At 44.7% G+C, this 17,305-nt stretch overlaps 1 protein-coding gene and 1 long non-coding RNA gene across 5 annotated transcripts in view; both read left to right on the forward strand.

The window, feature by feature from the left end:
* Positions 1–17,305, forward strand: part of NFIA (nuclear factor I A) — a 649,330-nt gene that overhangs the window by 575,287 nt on the left and 56,738 nt on the right. The window lies entirely within an intron of this gene.
* LOC115472187 lies at positions 14–15,600 on the forward strand. Its single transcript, XR_003942475.1, has 3 exons — positions 14–165; positions 6,149–6,153; positions 15,590–15,600. It is a non-coding gene; the product is annotated as an uncharacterized LOC115472187 (long non-coding RNA).

Here is a 17,305-nt window from a genome sequence, read left to right on the forward strand (position 1 = left end):
TTGTGGCGTTACAATAGTGTTGTGCAATGTGGAGAGGGCATCTATAGTTCGTGTGGTTATTCATAGAGTTTTTGAAGAAATAGATTTAAAGTGGAAAAGGTAGTGTTAGCTTTTGTGTTCAGTCGTAGAGTTTGGGTGATATTTATTCATATAGTTTTTGAAGAGGTGAGGGGAAGATGGCCACTATATATGAATGCTGAATCTAAATGCTGTCATTTGGTGAGAGAGTCTTGCCTAAAAAAGTGTTATTTCTGAGCTCTCTGGGTCAATATAGGTAGGAAGAGGAAATGCAAATTGAAACCCTGCCCCTCTTGTATGATCGTTGCCAACTTGAGGTGCAGTGGATGTGCCTATTCAGCAGTATCCTGTACCCACAGTTTGAGAGGGGCAAAAGCAAAAACTCTGCTGGTTGAGAAACTTCTCAGACCCTAAGTGGTAGAACCCTTTCAATCCACCAACTTCTGCTGGTTGAGAAACTTCTCAGACCCTCAGTGGTAGAACCCTTTCAATCCACCAACTTCTGCTGGTTGAGAAACTTCTCAGACCCTCAGTGGTAGAACCCTTTCAATCCACCAACTTCTGCTGGTTGAGAAACTTCTCAGATCCTCAGTGGTAGAACCCTTTCAATCCACCAACTTGTCAGAGCCCAGGAGATGGTTTTGCTCAGACATATTATGATGGAACCCCTCAGGGGAGGATTGACATCGGATTTAGTGCTCACAAATAATGTACGTGTGTCTAATGTCCAGGTGGGTACCCACCTAGGTGACAGCGATCACTACGCAGTGTGGATTGATATAAAAGCTAAGATGCAGTCTAGACACACCAAACCTCAGTCCTGCATTTCAAACATACTGACTTTGGTAAAATGGAAAAGGAGGAGTTGGTGGGGTGGGAGGAAATAAGGGGAGTGGAAAAACAGTGGGCTAAACTGAAAAGGGCTGTAAAAAGAATTATAGACCTTTATGGAAGGAAAGTAAATAAAAGCTGGAGGAAAAGGAAACCAATACAGTTCAACAGTGAGCGGGCTGCAAAAATCAGAGCAAAAAAAATATCATTCGCAAAATACAGAAGTTCACAAAAAGAGAAACACAAATGAGAATACTGCATAAAGCTGAAAGAGACAAACAAAGAAAACAGGATGGCAAAAGCATAGATGAACGTAAAATTGGCTAAAGATATAAAGCGAGATGACAAGACATTTTTCAGGTATGTTTGGAAAAGGAAGAAGTCCAGAGGTGGAATTACAAGACTCAAAGGTGCTGAGGGCCAATGTGTAGAAAGTGATGAACAAAAAGCGGAAAATCTCAATGAATCTCGTATTTTGCCAAGGACATAAAAAGACTTGAAGAAATTCAGAGGAAAGCGACCAAAATGACACGGGGTCTCCACTAGAAAACATGTGAGAAGAGGCCTGAAGACCTGAATATGTATACTTAGGGGGAGATATGATACAGATGTTTAAATACTTGAAAGGTATAAATGAGCAAACAAATGTTTTCCAAAAACGGAGAGCCTATGGAACTAGAGGACATGAAATAAAGCCGCAAGGAGGGAAACTGAAAAGCAACATCAGGATATATGTTTTCATAGAGAGGGTCACGGATGCCTGTAATATTCTTCCCCTGGAGGTGATGGGGATGAAAATAGTGACGGCATTCAAAAAGGCATGGGATATAAGCAGAGGATCCATACCAGGGGTGTAGCCAGATGGTCAAATTTGGGTGGGCCTGAGCCCAAGGTGGGTGGGCATGGAATTCACATCCCCCTCAATCCCCCTCTGGTTTGCTCCTCTCGCCACCCTTCGCTGCCCAGAGACCCCAAATATTAAATACTTGAGCAGGCGGGGATCCCCAAACCCTGCTTCCTGAAGAATTCCTCCTCCTCGAGCAGCCAGCACTCTTCCAAACGGCAGCCGGCAGCACTTGCCTCAAACTGATGCTGCTACCGGCTTGTCGTGCATACTCAGTGCTTATGCATGTGTGAAAACTGAGCATGTGCAGAAGGGCCGGTCTCCAGGCAAGTACCGCTGGCTGACATTTGGAAGAGCGCTGGTGCCCAAGGATAGAAAATCTTCAGCTGGCAAGGTTTGGGGATCCCCACCAGCCACAGCAAGAGTGTCACAATTCTGGGTGGGCCCCTGCCCACCCAGGCCCACCTGCGGCTACACCACTGATCCATACATGGGAAGAGGATAGAAAAAAAGTGCAGAGTATTTCCATTCAAAGCAAATCATTACTGACTCACAAACAGGGGTAACCTGCACAGAGCGGCAGGTGCAACCCTGGTCAGATTGGATGATCGTGCTAGTCTTTACTAAGTTACTATGTTAGAGAATGTCGATGGCTTTTCTACGGTCTTGGGCATGGCAATGCATTTCACTGTTTTGGAAATGGCGGGTGTGGCCTGCAGTACCAGGCATCCAAGAAGTCAAGGACATGGGCCAGCTATTGAGAGTAAATGTGAGCCCAGATGGAGCTGTGGTGGGGTCAAACCAAGCCAAATGTTGGTGGTAGTATGCACCCTGAGCAGGGGAGACAATGAGACAAAGTGAGAGATGTTCAACACAGTGTGATGGCCTCAGTTCAAAGGGGAGATCCAATTGCAGTTCCTGTTCCTTACAAGGGGAGGAGGGGTAGATGAGAGAGCTCTCCAGTGTCTGTTCCTAATATTGTTACATTGGAACAGCAAGGGATTTGTCTACCACATATAAAGAAGCTACACCAGCGCACCCTTGCTGATCTATCAGGTCATCTGAGGGGTCTATCCTGTGCACCCAGCTTTGCTATTCACTTTTCCTGGTTTCTACTCCTGGTTGTCACCTGCTTGCTGTCCTGGTTCATGCTCCTAGTCTTCCTGCCATCCCACCCCAGCTTGGAATTACCTCTGCCTCCCACTTCTCCCATCTGGACCATCCAGCCCCAGGCCTAGTCTCTCCACCACGCTCTAGCCCAGGCCATGACACCTGCCTAGAATAAACTAAATGCCCACTGGAGATGTTCAACTTTGCCAGCCCATCAGGCCTCCAACGTTTTCAGCTTCAGTTTGAGATTATGGTGCACAAACAAATGATCTGTGTGGGACAAAGAATACTCTTGTCACCAGTTCCTCTTCCTCCACTCCTTTCAATGGTAATCAGATTTGGATGTCATCATCATAAGCAAGAAAGCATATGCCCAACTCAGACATCCATAAATATAATCCTCCCCACCTCAAAGCGAATTTATTCGGGCAGGAGAGGCTGCTGCCTGTTTAAATCGCCTGTTGCCACAACCTCAATATTCAGCAGCACTAAGGTGGGCAGTGCCACTGAATATTGCCTCTGACTGGCCTGAGAAAAAGTGGGCAGGTCAGTGGCAGTACAGGGGGTGATATTGGGGAGGAGCCAGAGGTTATGCAGGTACCAGCAACATTCAATGCCGGCACTCGCATATCTAAGTGGGTGAATTGAGGACAGCTCATAAGCTGTCCTAAATCCACCTGTTTAACTATACGGGTGCTGGCACTGAATATCGGCCGGCACCTGCATAACTATTTTTCCTTAAAAAGAGCCTCCAATCCCCCCTCCTTCCCCCCCACCTCCCCGAAGGCCATGCCATGCAGATTCCCACACCCTCCTCCCCGAACAGCCCCCCAACTCCCCTGCTGTCTAGGTAGGCCCCTCGGGCCTACCTGATAACCCTGGTGGGGTTGATGGGGGCCTCCTCGCTCCTGCCCTTGCGGCTTCTGTCTGAAAATGGTTGCTACGATCTCTCACGGTACCACCGCGAACGGATGAAACCACAGTTCATTATGAACGTCTGAAGCCTTCGCTAAGCACAGAGGTAGAGTATGAAGCACAGAGTCTTTTCCTCTTGACTTAAACGTTTCTTTAAGCTCCTACCACATTGAATGCACAAGCATAGAAGGAGACGATACTTATACATCTCTGTTTTGATTTCTCTTTGCTAATATCGTTCCTCTTCACCCATCCCCCATATTGCAGATAATGGTGTATTGGATTAGAGTGCTGAGCTGCTGCATCAGGGTCTCTGATCAATATATTGACTCTGTATGTCAGAACGGCTAGTACAGTAATTGTTACAAGAGAAGAATGGAAAGCGAGAACGTGTCCACATAAAAAAAATAAAAGCTGACATTTGGATCTTTCTTCTCTTTTTGCCTTATGGATCTTTATGTGTTTATACAGCAAAGAGCACTTTACTTAAGTTAATCAGCCCCTTCTACATTATTAATTGCGGCAGTTAGGGAGCAACATGAAGGCAAACATACTATTGGAATTATTGATCCTATCCAGGTGGTGCAGAGCTTGAGCCGGTCCGGTATTCCACCCCTTCTCCTCCGCCTGCCTTAGAGTGGCTGTCAAATCGCATTTCCCTGATTGACAGTATAGAACTCATGTGGCCAATACAGTTGATCTTTGTTTTGGACGGGAGTGAGGTGCAAAAAAAAATCTCGTTGGCAAGAGCATCTCTAGAATATTCCACTGCTGAATCAGGCTCGGATACAAATTGTTGGTTACTCTGCAGTGTTTTTAATTATATGGTTTGGCCATCGCATGTAAAGATAAACACTCATTACAAGCAGCAGTAAGAGCTGCAGGTTAGCAATTAGCTGGGGTGTTTAAGGAAGCCCTATTATAATGTAGTTTAAATTGCTATATAGAGCATATGCATACTGTTTTTATTACAGAGAGGATGCATGCCACACTTGTTTACGAGGGATTAAAAAATAGAATGCTTTCTTTCAATAGGTAGCTCATTAATTTGTATCTTTCAAGGTTGATGGCTATATAGGCTGCAGAAATTCTATGCAGCAAGTGGCCAAATTGAATAGCTGTCACTTCAACATTCGTACTTTCCGTCCAAGTATTAATTTCATTAATATAATCTAATTAGTATTATTGAACTTGATAATTACTGTTGCTTTGAATTGAGGGATATTTTGTATGAGTCTATGCTAACACTGGGGAAATAGAATTATAATGAAAAAAATAGAAGGCTAGATCTAGTTTTACAATAGTTCAGTATTGCAAAGCAGACTTTGTCATAAGCAAAAATATGCTGTGGTAACTGGTAGTGAATTTTCTTTAGCAGAAATGTACTCATTTTCACAAAAGATTGTAGCGGACAAAATGTTTTCCCTTGCTTTTTGCCTGTGCAGAAAATCTAATTCTGTAGAAAGCATGTTGTAATTTGTATTTCCACAGTCCTGTAAGAAGCAGAAGGGATGACACTGTAAATTAAGAATCAAATAATCCAAAAATCTTAGTACATAAGTATTGCCATACTGGGAAAGACCAAAGGTCCATCGAGCCCAGCATCCTGTTTCCAACAGTGGCCAATCCAGGTTACAAGTACCTCGCAAGTTCCCAAAACAGTACAATACATTTTATACTGCTTATCACAGAAATAGTGGATTTTCCCGAAGTCCATTTAATAACAGTCTATGGACTTTTCCTTTAGGAAGCAGTCCAAACCTTTTTTAAACTCCGCTAAGCTAACCGCCTTTACCACATTCTCTGGCAACGAATTCCAGAGTTTAATTACACGTTGAGTGAAGAAAATTTTTCTCCAATTCGTTTTAAATTTACTACATTGTAGCTTCATCGCATGCCCCCTAGTCCTAGTATTTTTGGAAAGCGTAAACAGACGCTTCACATCTACCCGGTCAACTCCACTCATTATTTTATAGACCTCTATCATATCTCCCCTCAGCCGCCTTTTCTCCAAGCTGAAGAGCCCTAGCCGCTTTAGCCTTTCTTCATAGGGAAGTCGTCCCATCCCCTTTATCATTTTCGTCGCCCTTCTCTGCACCTTTTCTAATTCCACTATATCTTTTTTGAGATGCGGCGACCAGAACTGAACACAACATTCGAGGTGCGGTCGCACCATGGAGCGATACAAAGGCATCTTCCCCAAGAGCTGGGATATTGAAAAGTTTTTACTTCTTATAGTAAGTGACTGGACTTCCTGATATACTCACGCCGCTGTGAAGAAGTCAAGAAGGAGTCTTTGGGGGTCTTTTACTAAGCCGCGGTAGCGTTTTTAGCTCGCAGCTGGAGGTATATTATATTCCTATGGGTGTCTTGTCATTTACCACCAGCTTGTTTCTGCTTTAAGCTAAAAACGCTACTGCAGCGTCTGAGAGATTGTGACCATTTCCATCATACCATACCACAGGCATGAGATTCATTTCTGCCGTGGAATATACAAAACTATCCTATTTGGAGGTTTTTCCCCTGTTTTGAACAACAAAATATGAACTATTTTAAGAAACAGTTGATATCCATGAATTCGTCGTTTGAGTTTCTCTTGGCCTAATATTGTGGCCCCTAGTCCTTGGTGGAGCGCATGATATGGTGCAGGAGGTAATGGTGCTGGGGCTGCTTGATAACAGTCGTCATAATAAGGTGTGATATCAGCTCTGGAGTAAGTACGCACAGAAAATCCTATACGTTTGCATTTAACTTTCAAAAAGGAGACTATGATAAAATGAGAAGAACAGTGAAAATAAAACTTAGAGGAGCAGCAGCAAAGGTCAAAATTTTACATCAGGCGTGGATGCTGTTCAAAAATACCATCCTGGAAGTCCAGGCCAGTTGTATTCCATGTAATAAAAAAGGAGGAAGGAAGGCCAAACGACAGCTAGCACGTTAAAAAGTGAGGTGAAGGGAGCTATTAGAACAAAAAGAAAATACTTCAGAAAATGGAAGAAGGATCCGACTGAAAATATTAAGAAACAGCATAAGGAATGGCAAGTCAAATGCAAAGCGCTGACAAGGAAGGCAAAGAGGGACTTTGAAAAAAAAAAAAGATTGCGTTGGAGGCAAAAACATATAGTAAACATTTTTTTTAGGTATATTAGAAGCAAGAAGCCGGCAAAAGAATCAGTTGGACCGCTAGATGACCGAGGGGGTAAAATGGAAGAAGGATCCGACTCGGGGAAGACAAAGCCATAGCGGAGAGATTAAATGAATTCTTTATTTTGGACTTCACCGAGGAAAATTTAGGAGAGAAACCGGTGTCAGAAATGGTGTTCAAATCTGATGAGTCAGAGAAACTGAATCAAATCTCTATAAACCTGGAAGATGTAATGGAGCAATTTGACAAATTGAAGAGTAGCAAATCGCCAGGACAGAGTGATATTCATCCCAGAGAACTTGATAGAACTATAAAATGAACTTGCAGAACTGTTGTTAGTAATATGTAATTTTTCTTTAAAGTCAAGCATGGTTCCAGAAGATTGGAGGGTGGCCAATGTAACGCCGATTTTTTTAAAAGGTTCTACAGGTGATCCGGGAAATTATAGACCGGTGAGCCTGACGTCGGTGCTGGGCAAAATGGTAGAGACTATTATAAAGAACAAAATTGCAGAGCATATTCAAAAGCATGGATTAATGAGACAAGGTCAACATGGATTTAGGGAAGGGAAATCTTGCCTCACCAATCTACTACATTTCTTTGAAGGGGAGAACAAACATGTAGATAAAGGTGGGCCGGTCGATATTGTGTATTTGGATTTTCAATATGCATTTGACAAAGTACCTCATGAAAGACTCCAGAGGAAATTGGAGAGTTATGGGATAGGAGGTACTGTCCTATTGTGGATTAAAAACTGGTTAAAAGATAGAAAACAGAGAGTAGGGTTAAATGATCAGTATTCTCAATGGAGAAGGGTAGATAGTGGGGTTCCCCAGAGCTCTGTTCTGGGACTGCAGCTTTTTAACATATTTATAAATGATCTAGAGATGGGAGTAACTAGGTAGGTAATTAAATTTGCTGACAACACAAGGTGTCCTCTTTACTAAGCCTCGCTAGAGGTGCTTTAGCGTTTTTAGATTGCACTGAGCATTAGCGTGCGCTAACCGTGTACATGCTTATAATATTCCTATGGGCATTTACATAGCGCGCGCTAATTTTTAGCACACGCTAAAAACACTAGTGCACCTTAGTAAACAGGGCTCAAAGTTATTCAAAATTGTTAAATCACAAGAGGATTGTGAAAAATTACAAGAGTACCTTATAAGACTGGGAGACTGGGCATCTAAATGGCAGATGACATTTAATATGAGCAAGTGTAAAGTGATGTATGTGGGAAAGAAGAACCCAAACTATAGCTATGTGGCACAAGGTTCCATATTAGGAATCACTAACCAGGAAAGGGATCTAGGTGTCATCGTTGATGATACGTTGAAACACTCTTCTCGGTGTGCAGCGACAGCTAAGAAAGCAAATAGAATGTTAGGTATTATTAGGAAAGGAATGGAAAACAAAAATGAGGACGTTATAATGCCTTTGTATCGCTCCATGGTGCGACCGCACCTCGAATACTGTGTGCAATTCTAGTCACCGCATCTCAAAAAAGATACAGTGGAATTAGAAAAAGTACAAAGAAGGGTGAGGAAAATGATAAAGGGGATGTTACAACTTTCCTATGAGAAAAGGCTGAAGCGGCTAGGACTTTTCAGCTTGGAGAAAAGACGGCTGAGGGGAGATATGACAGAAGTCTATAAAATAATGAATGGAGTGGAACGGGTAGACATGAATCGCCTATTTACTCTTTCCAAAAATACTAGGACTAGGGGGCATTCAATGAAGCTACAAAGTAGTAAATTTAAAACAAATCGGAGAAAATATTTCTTCATTCAACGTGTAATTAAACTCTGGAATTCGTTGCCAGAGAATGTGGTAACAACAGCTATCTTAGCGGGGTTTTATAAAGGTTTGGATAACTTAGTATGGCAACACTTATGTTCTTATGTATTTATTTTGTATCTGGGGCAATGGGGGGGTTAAGTGACTTGCCAAGAGTTGTAAGGAGCTGTAGTGGGAATTGAATCTAGTTTTCCTGATTTTCAGGCCATTGCACTAACCATTAGACTATTCCTCCACTCCAATTCTCTTTCCTACTGATCTATATCAAAGGTTCAGGTCTGCTACTTCTGGGATTACCCAGTGTGAGAAAACAGAGTTGTCATACCTATGCACACGCCCTCCTTCCCCTCTGAAACAAATTACAGCTGGGGCATGCATGCTGCCATCTGCTGGCAGCATAAGATACTTCAGCACCCAGAATATTCTGACAGAACCTAGTGGCATGCCTGACACTACTTCCTTCTCTGCCACCGCCCTCTCCTCTCTTCAGTTTTCTTATGCTTCTCTTCTTTCTCTAATCATTTCCTAAGAGGGCTCCTTTTTTATGTGAGGGACCTACTGACAAAAATTGGATGTAAAGGATATCGCCTATAGTGTCTTCGATTCAGATGTTCAATAGATTTTCAATTATGATTCACATTTGACAGATTTTGTTGAATTTTTCAGAACATTCAAAAAACTGAAAAAAGTCTGTCAATCCTTTTCTTATTTTTTTTTGTTTGCTTTTCTTGTTAAAGATTTATGCATCTCTAAAATTAGAAGATTGCCCAATGGAACATTGAACAGACTACATCAGTTGTCAAACAGGGAATGATACATCCGTGCACCTTCGAATGAAGTGAGCCTGGTAGCTAGGGATTCCCATATGCGAGAAATAATGTCCTGCTTTTCCTTGGAGAATGCGAAGTTACTTACCTATAGCAGGTGTTCTCCGAGGACAGCAGGACATGTATTCTCCCAATCCCTCCAACCTCCCCTTCCTTCAGCTATAGTATTGTACTGCTGGTCCCGCACTTGTGCTTCAGGCGGGAAGGCACCTGTTCATGCGCAATGGAATGCTGCCAAAGTCCTCTTAAAGAAATACTATGCTGGGCACCGTCCACACTGGGCTCCGTCGGATGATGTCACCCATATGTGAGAATACGTGTCCTGCTGTCCTCAGAGAACACCTGCTATAGGTAAGTAACTTCGCTTTATCTGCCTTTCAATACCCATAGAGGACGTGCGTCATCTATATTTTCTTTTCCAGCTTGATCTTTATTTGTGCCAAAGACGTAGAGGCCGGGAAGACAGGGTCCAGCCACTACAGTGACGAGAGCCAGAAAAAGTGCCAGTTACAGGCCAGCTTGTCTGACTTTCATGATCAAAAATATTAATGGAATAACTAGTAACATAGTAGATGACGGCAGAAAAAGACCTGCACGGTCCATCCAGTCTGCCCAAGAAGATAAATTCATATGTGCTACTTTTTTTTATTTGTACTGTCCTCTTCAGTGCACAGACCGTATAAGTCTGCCCAGCACTATCCCCGCCACCCACCACCGGCTCTGGCACAGACCGTATAAGTCTGCCCAGCACTATCCCCGCCTCCCACCACCGGCTCTGGCACTGACCGTATAAGTCTGCCCAGCACTATCCCTGCCACCCACCACCGGCTCTGGCACAGACCGTATAAGTCTGCCCAGCACTATCCCCACCTCCCAACCACCGGCTCTGGCACAGACCGTATAAGTCTGCCCAGCACTATCCCCGCCGCCCAACCACCAGGCTACAGTAACTACTCATGAAGGCCTGAGCAAATTATTGTGGAAAGGGCCTCCCAGCCCAGCAGTGCCCTTCCTTCTCCTCCAGTCCAGCAGCTCAGCTTACCTCGTTTCCTGGGTGTACAAAACAGCATACAGGCACAGACCTGCCACCAGTCTGTGACACTGTTGACTCTGGTCTTGCACTTCAAAAACAGAAAGTGATATCAGAAGGGATGGGACCGGCAGATTGTTATGATTGGGGTCTGAACCCCTCTCAAACTTACCTCTTTCCTGGGGGTCAGCTTCTTAGCTGGCTTCTGTTTCTTTTCTCTTTCCTTTCTGAGCTGGCTCTGTCTCTCTGTGCTGGCAGCTTCCAGCAGCATGGGGTTAATTGTTTTACTTTACTACAGCTGTGTGTGTGTTGCCTGAGTTGCTCTAACTCTCTTTGGGTGTACTGGCTTCAAGTGTTTCACGGTTTTGCATTGGTGTGGGTTGGGCCTCTCTGGGTCAGTGTGCTTTTGCCTAGGTCTAGGGAGTGTGACATCATCAGGGAGGGCCTTGATAAGGAAGTGGTGTTGTTTCCTTCAGGGCCTTTGCAACAGTGGTGTTTGCTTTAGGTAGGGTGGTGCAGTGTGCACTTATGACTTTGTGTCTAGTTTCCCTGCTTGCTTTTGTTAAGGGCCAGGTTAGAGTTAGTGCAGTGTGCACTGGTGACTGTGTGTTTAGCTTTCCTGCTTTTCCCTTATGGTTCCCCTGCTTTTCCCTCTTGGTGTTGGAAGCATTGCTATGTGTAGGGCTTTGGAAGCTCTGCTGCTGATAGAAGTACTTCAGGGTTTGGTGTTGTTAGGAACACTGCAGAGTTTGCTGTTAGAAGTACTTCTGGGTTTGTGCTATTGGGAGCATTGCAGTCTTTGCTGTTGGTGTTTGGTGATTTAGAATCACTTTTGGCTTATGTGTTAGCTTCCCTTCTTTTTCCTTGTGGCTCCCCTGTCTTCCCTTTTAGTGCTAGGAGCTCTTCTGGTTGCTTGCCAGAGTAGTGCTTAGGAAGCACCTTGTTAGTTGTATCTAGCTTGCTAGAGCAGTGCTTAGGTAGCTTGGTAGTTTTGTGTTTAGCTTATTAGAGTAGAGCTGTGCTTGTAGCTTGGTGCTTAGTAGCACCTGTGTTAGCTTTGTGTTTAGTTCCCTGCTCTGTTAGTTTAGGGCTTAGGAAGTCCCTTTCTTGAGCAGGGCTTAGGAGCTCCTGTTTAGTATAGGGCTTAGGAAGTCCTTTTGTCGGTTTACTGTTAGGAACACTCCTGCTGGTTTAGGGCTTGGGAGCACGTAGATCAGTTTAGGGTTAGGAGCACTTCTGTTTCCAGTCCTGGTCCCTATGTCACCCGGTATCCAGTAAGTCCTGTCGGCTACTCGAACCCAGAAGCTCAACTCCTGGGGGGCTTAGTAGCTAAGCACAGGTGAAGCTGTGCGGACCAGTCCAGTGTGTTCCGGTCCGGTGTGTGTTCCAGTCTGGTGTGCTCCAGTCCAGTGTGTTCCGGTCCAGCGTGTGTTCCAGTCCTGTGTCCTCCAGTCCGGGGGATTCTAGTCCATGTGTTCCGGTTCGCTGGGCAGTGCCTACAGTCCCTGCCGGTGTGCTTACCCAGTGTTGGTTGGTGGGTTTTGCCTGCTGCTGTCGCTCCTCGGCAGCAGCCCGAGGGCTCACGTTTGCTCCAGAGCCCGGCCCCGCGGGCTCTGAACCTGAGAACCTGACACAGATCCATCATTAGCACAGTGTAATGACGGCTGCTTTTTACCCTGGGAAGCTACTGCACCAGAGGAGGGGAAGGAAGGGAAGAAACATAGTGGCCTGCAGCTGGCCCTGTGCTCAGGGCTGCTTTTGCATATGGGCCCCCCGTTAAGTTGGGTCTGGTGCAGCTGCCCCCTTTTCTAAATGGTAAAAGCGGCCTTAGATCCAGAGCAACATGGCTTCATCTGGTGTAGGCGTCATGTCAGAATAATCTGATTGCTTCTTTTGAGTAGGTTACCTGGAAATAGATCACAAATTACCACTGGATGGGCTGTACTTAAGATTTCAGTAAGGCCTGTGGCTCTGCTTATCATAGGAGATTCATGAACAATACCCCACCTCATTCATTGCCTTTGCATCACTTGCTCTCCTGTTCCCTGCCAAGCATCATCATGGCCAAGCTCCAGCCAATCCAAGTCCTGTCAAGCTCTAGTTCCTGCCAAGTTCCAGCCAAGCCAGGTCCTGCTAAGGTCCACTTCCTGCTAAGCTCCAGTCCAGCCTTTAGGTGACTTGTCCGCTGCTGGCGGGAGATCCAGATCTTCAGGCCATCCCCTCTCGACAGCCCAAGGGCTCACATCTCAGACGGTAACAAGATGAATTTTAGGGCTATAACTGGACTCAGGGCCGGTCTTAGGCAGAGGCGACCAAGGCGACCGCATAGGGCCCCGCACCTAAGGGGGCCCCGCACGGCACGCCTAAGGGGGCCCCGCGCAGCGCCTCAACTCTGCCTCACTCGTGCCTCCGCTCCGACCTCTGCCACTGCTCGCCTTAGTCGCCTGAGATGATCCCCATTCCCGCGGCTCGGCCACTCCATTCCCGCCACCACCGGCGCAGCATCCACCCCTGGCTTGGGCCCGCTACTAATTGTAGTGGACTTGAACTGAATAATTTCTGGGGAGGAGAGGTTTCATGATAACATTGTGCTTATTATTTCAATCAGGTTTTTTTTGTACAAGTTTAGCTTCATTTGTCTTTATTTGAAATTTCGTAAATAAAAAAATGTTCTAAAAATGGAATAATCTTATCAATGGGGTGGAGCTAGGGTGGGGGCGGGGCTAGGGTAGGCGGGGCTAGGATGGGGCCCCACCAAATTGGTCTGCATAGGGCCCCGCACTTGTTAAGACCGGCCCTGACTGGACTGACACACCAGAGGGACCAGGGAGGCTGAGGATGTTTGAAGAGTCACTGAGAGCTTTACAGCTCAGATTTAAGGCAAAAAAGGTAGAATAATTTCTTAGGGGCCCAAGTGGGCAATTCACGATGGGAGAAAGAGGTACTGTTGAGCACCAAACAGGAAAAAGTTCTCAGGGTGGTTGTATCTAATAATCTCAGGGCTTACAGTCAGTGCTAGAAATGGCATTGGTGTGGTACATAGGGAGTGTTAGGGGGAGCAGACGAAAAGGAGTTGATAGCACATCTGTCTACATCATTCTTGGGATCTCATTTGGAGCAGTGGTTCTCAATCACAATATGCAGGACTCATCAACCAGTTTGGTTTTCAGGGTATCCACAATGAATATGTATGAGATAGATTTGCATAAAGTGTTTTCATTTTATGCAAATGTATATTTTATCTATTCACTGTGGCTGTCATTAAAAATGGACTGGCTAGTGGGTCCTGAGCACCTTTTGAGTTTTGAGAACCACTGAGCTATCTGCATTAGAATGTAGGGTTTTTTTTTTCAGAAGCAATTTTTCTTATGCAGTGCTTGTGTAAAAGCTATTACTGAATATACCCATAGAGTGCAGACAATTTAGAAAGGTAGGGGGCTACCAAAACACTACAGAGTCTCTACCACAAGTCCCAGGACGAAACCTTAGGGGCTGAGTCACTAAATGGTGCTCTAAAATATTTATAGCCAACATGCTAAAAATAGGTTTGTTGATCTAGTCTGGCTAACTTTAGGAGTTACTTGGACAAATCTTTTGGGGGGGGGGGGGGTTAAATTCTCTCCTCACCCCCAACTGTATAAATTTTGTTTGGACAACTAAATTTTATTCCGTGACCTTTGGCTGGAGTCAGAAGCATGCTCAAGGGCACAGTTAGACTTTAGCTAGATATTTCTACTTTTCCTGTCCATGATGCTACTAGATGCTACACAGCACTGTACACAGACACGTAAGAGACGGTCCCTGCTTGACAGAGCTTACAATCTATTCAAGACAGGCAAACAGGACAAATACTTCACATATCACATTTATGTATATATGGACATCTAGACAGTTCACATGAAATAATCAAAACAGAAATTGGGGAGATGAAAACAGGAGGCAAATGTTATAATACAGAACACAAGTGTCAACAGTTAGATAAGCATAAGTATAAATTAAATACCTAAAATACAAAAGGAAGGGAGGGAGGGAGAAAAGGAGACATAGATGGGTTTTAGCCTGGCTATTGGAGGATCACAGGAGTGGAGGAATCGACATACACATCAGTGTCTGTCAGTGGGAGAAGCCTTGGAGAAGAGATGGGTCTTAAGAATTGCCTTGAACTTCTCAGATGAAAGTTGCAATCGCAGTTCGACTGGAATAACGTTCCATATAGTGAAGGGGCCAGAACTGCGAAGCAGGATGCACGAGCAGAATTGGGGGGAGGGGGTATTGAACAGATGAATAAGGGATTAAGAGTTAAAAGCAGCCTCAAAAAGGTGGGCTTGTAGCCTGGATTTGAATAGGACTAGAGACGGAGCATGACATACCAACTCAGGAAGCACGTTTTTAATAGCGCCATCCAGTTAAAGCTAAGTCAGGTTGAACAAGTCACTTTTCTAAAGGTCATCCAGTTATCTGCAGGCCATAATAGTCAGGTGCCCAACTTAACTAGACAGTAGCTGCACTGAATATCCAATTAAAGTTAACCAGGTAACTAAACTGGCCTTAGCAAGCCCTTACATGGGTTTTTCCTGCACACTAAGACCATTTTTACCCAAGCAGTAAAATGGTCGCTTTTCCATTGTTTTGTATTAATGGCCGTGCGCTAACGTTGCCACTAGTGCTGCACGGACATTAAAAAACGACTGTGTGAACATTTACCTGCAACTGTTTTGTAGGTGGAAAGGGCTCATACAGTAATGCGCTAACTAGTTAGTGTGTGCTAATGTAGATGACCTAACGGATTAGCACAGGAATGCCCACTCTCCGCCCCCAGACTGGCCCCCTCACACAAAATATTTTTAAAAATTTTACCACGGAGGTCACGTGATGGCGTGCTAGTAAGTGGGCGCTGGTGGAGCGCGCTCCTGGGCCCAAACCTCAAAGAAGTTATTTTTAGAGGATATATCGGTGATTGGTACCTGGCCAGCGAAGGATTGCTACCTGTATCTGCGTTTTGCAAATAATTTGTGTCGGTTGGAGAGGATGGCACTGCGAGCGCCGCGACGAGACAAAGAGAAGCCATGCCAGAGTGAAAGCAAGATGGAAGAGGATGGAGACTCGGGGCACTGTTCGATCCGATCCGCCTGGGTAGCAGAGATTGTGACGGAAGTTAAACAGGCTATTGATGCTTCGTTGGATAAGCATTTGCAGTGTACCACCGATAAGCTCAACATTGTTGATGGTCGGCTAGAATCTTTAAAGGGAGAATTTAATGCGTATTGCCAGCGCGTATCGGACTTGGAGGACAAGGTGCAGTGACTTTCTACAGGTAATGAAGAGCTGCATAATAGGGTGCGCACCTTGGAAGACAAACTGGACGACTTTGAAAATAGGTTGCGAAGGGGGAACCTGCGTTTGGTAGGTCTACCCGAAAAGATTGCTGAGTCAGAGCTTCGGGGTTTTTTGGAATCCTGGTTGGTTTCAAGTCTGCAGCTACAATCTGAAGCGGGATCATTGCGTATTGAAAGAGCACATCGATTAGGCCCACGGAGGCCTATAGAGGCGCGCCCTCGAGTTGCTATCTTTAAACTCCTGAACTTTGTGCATAAAACTGAAATTTTACGCGCTATTCGGAGCAAAGGGACACTCACGTTTGAAAATAAACCAGTGCTGTGTTTTCGAGACTTTTCATCTAGATTCTCTTTGTTGAGGAAAGCTTATGCTCCGATATGTGGGGAACTGCATCGACGACATATTCAGTTTGCCCTGTTGTACCCAGCACGTCTCAAGGTGTTCACAGAAGGGAAACCGCAAATTTTTGATGCTGCAGACCGGGCGAAAGCGTTTCTTCAAACTCTACCACCCTTGAGCAATCAACCATGACTATTAGTATGGAACAGTTTGGAGGCGGTGGACCTAATTGTGAGTCATTGACAGTTTGTTTGCCTATTTGGCTTAACCATGGTAGTTTACTAGAATGTGTGTTTCAGTGTATTCTCTGGTGGTTTACTTTTTGTATTTTTGATAATTCATCAATAAAAATCATTGAAATATAAAAATTTTACCACATGGCTAGTGCATGCCTGAGCGTGTCCTGTGTAAAAGGGCCCCTAAGTTAATTATATCCATATTATGGACAGGCTAAAGGAGGAGCAAGAAAGAAATTGGATAGTCACAGACAGTCAACAATGTTTATTGCAGATCTAGAATCACCCGACGTGGCCGCCTTTCAGCTTCTGCCTCCATCAGGGGAATAATACAGTTTGAAAATACAGCAAACCATTTGCCATGTTGAGGGAAAAAAGTCTCATAGTAAAAACACATTCAAAAGGGCATTGCCTTTAAATGGAGCCATAAGTCAGAGCTTATAGTAATTAAGACAGGGCTCTCGCTGATGCCTTTTCCTCTGTTCATTTATAGCTCTCCTCACAGGGCTATGTTGTGTTCAGTTGCAGCTATACTTTAATGCAACAGCAAAGAGTTTTGTGGGCAGAATGTGATCATCTTCCTTCAAGAAGTAAAAACCTCAGGACATGCCCAGTCAGTAATGTTTCCAGGATATCCACTATGAATATGCATGAGATAAATTTGCATGTACTGCCTCCATTGTGTGCAAATCTATCTCATACATATCTATTGTGGGTACCCTGAAAACCTGACAGGTTGGGTGTGTCTGGCCTCCGAACCCCTGTTCTGGAAGCATCAGTATTCATCCATCCCTCACGTCAGATGATTCTAGTTCTGCAATAAACATTGTTGCATGCCATCCTGCTTTGGACTGTCTGTGACTATCCAGGTCCTCCATT

This window comes from Microcaecilia unicolor, chromosome 6 (assembly GCF_901765095.1).
Source record: "Microcaecilia unicolor chromosome 6, aMicUni1.1, whole genome shotgun sequence".
Lineage (NCBI taxonomy): Eukaryota > Metazoa > Chordata > Amphibia > Gymnophiona > Siphonopidae > Microcaecilia > Microcaecilia unicolor.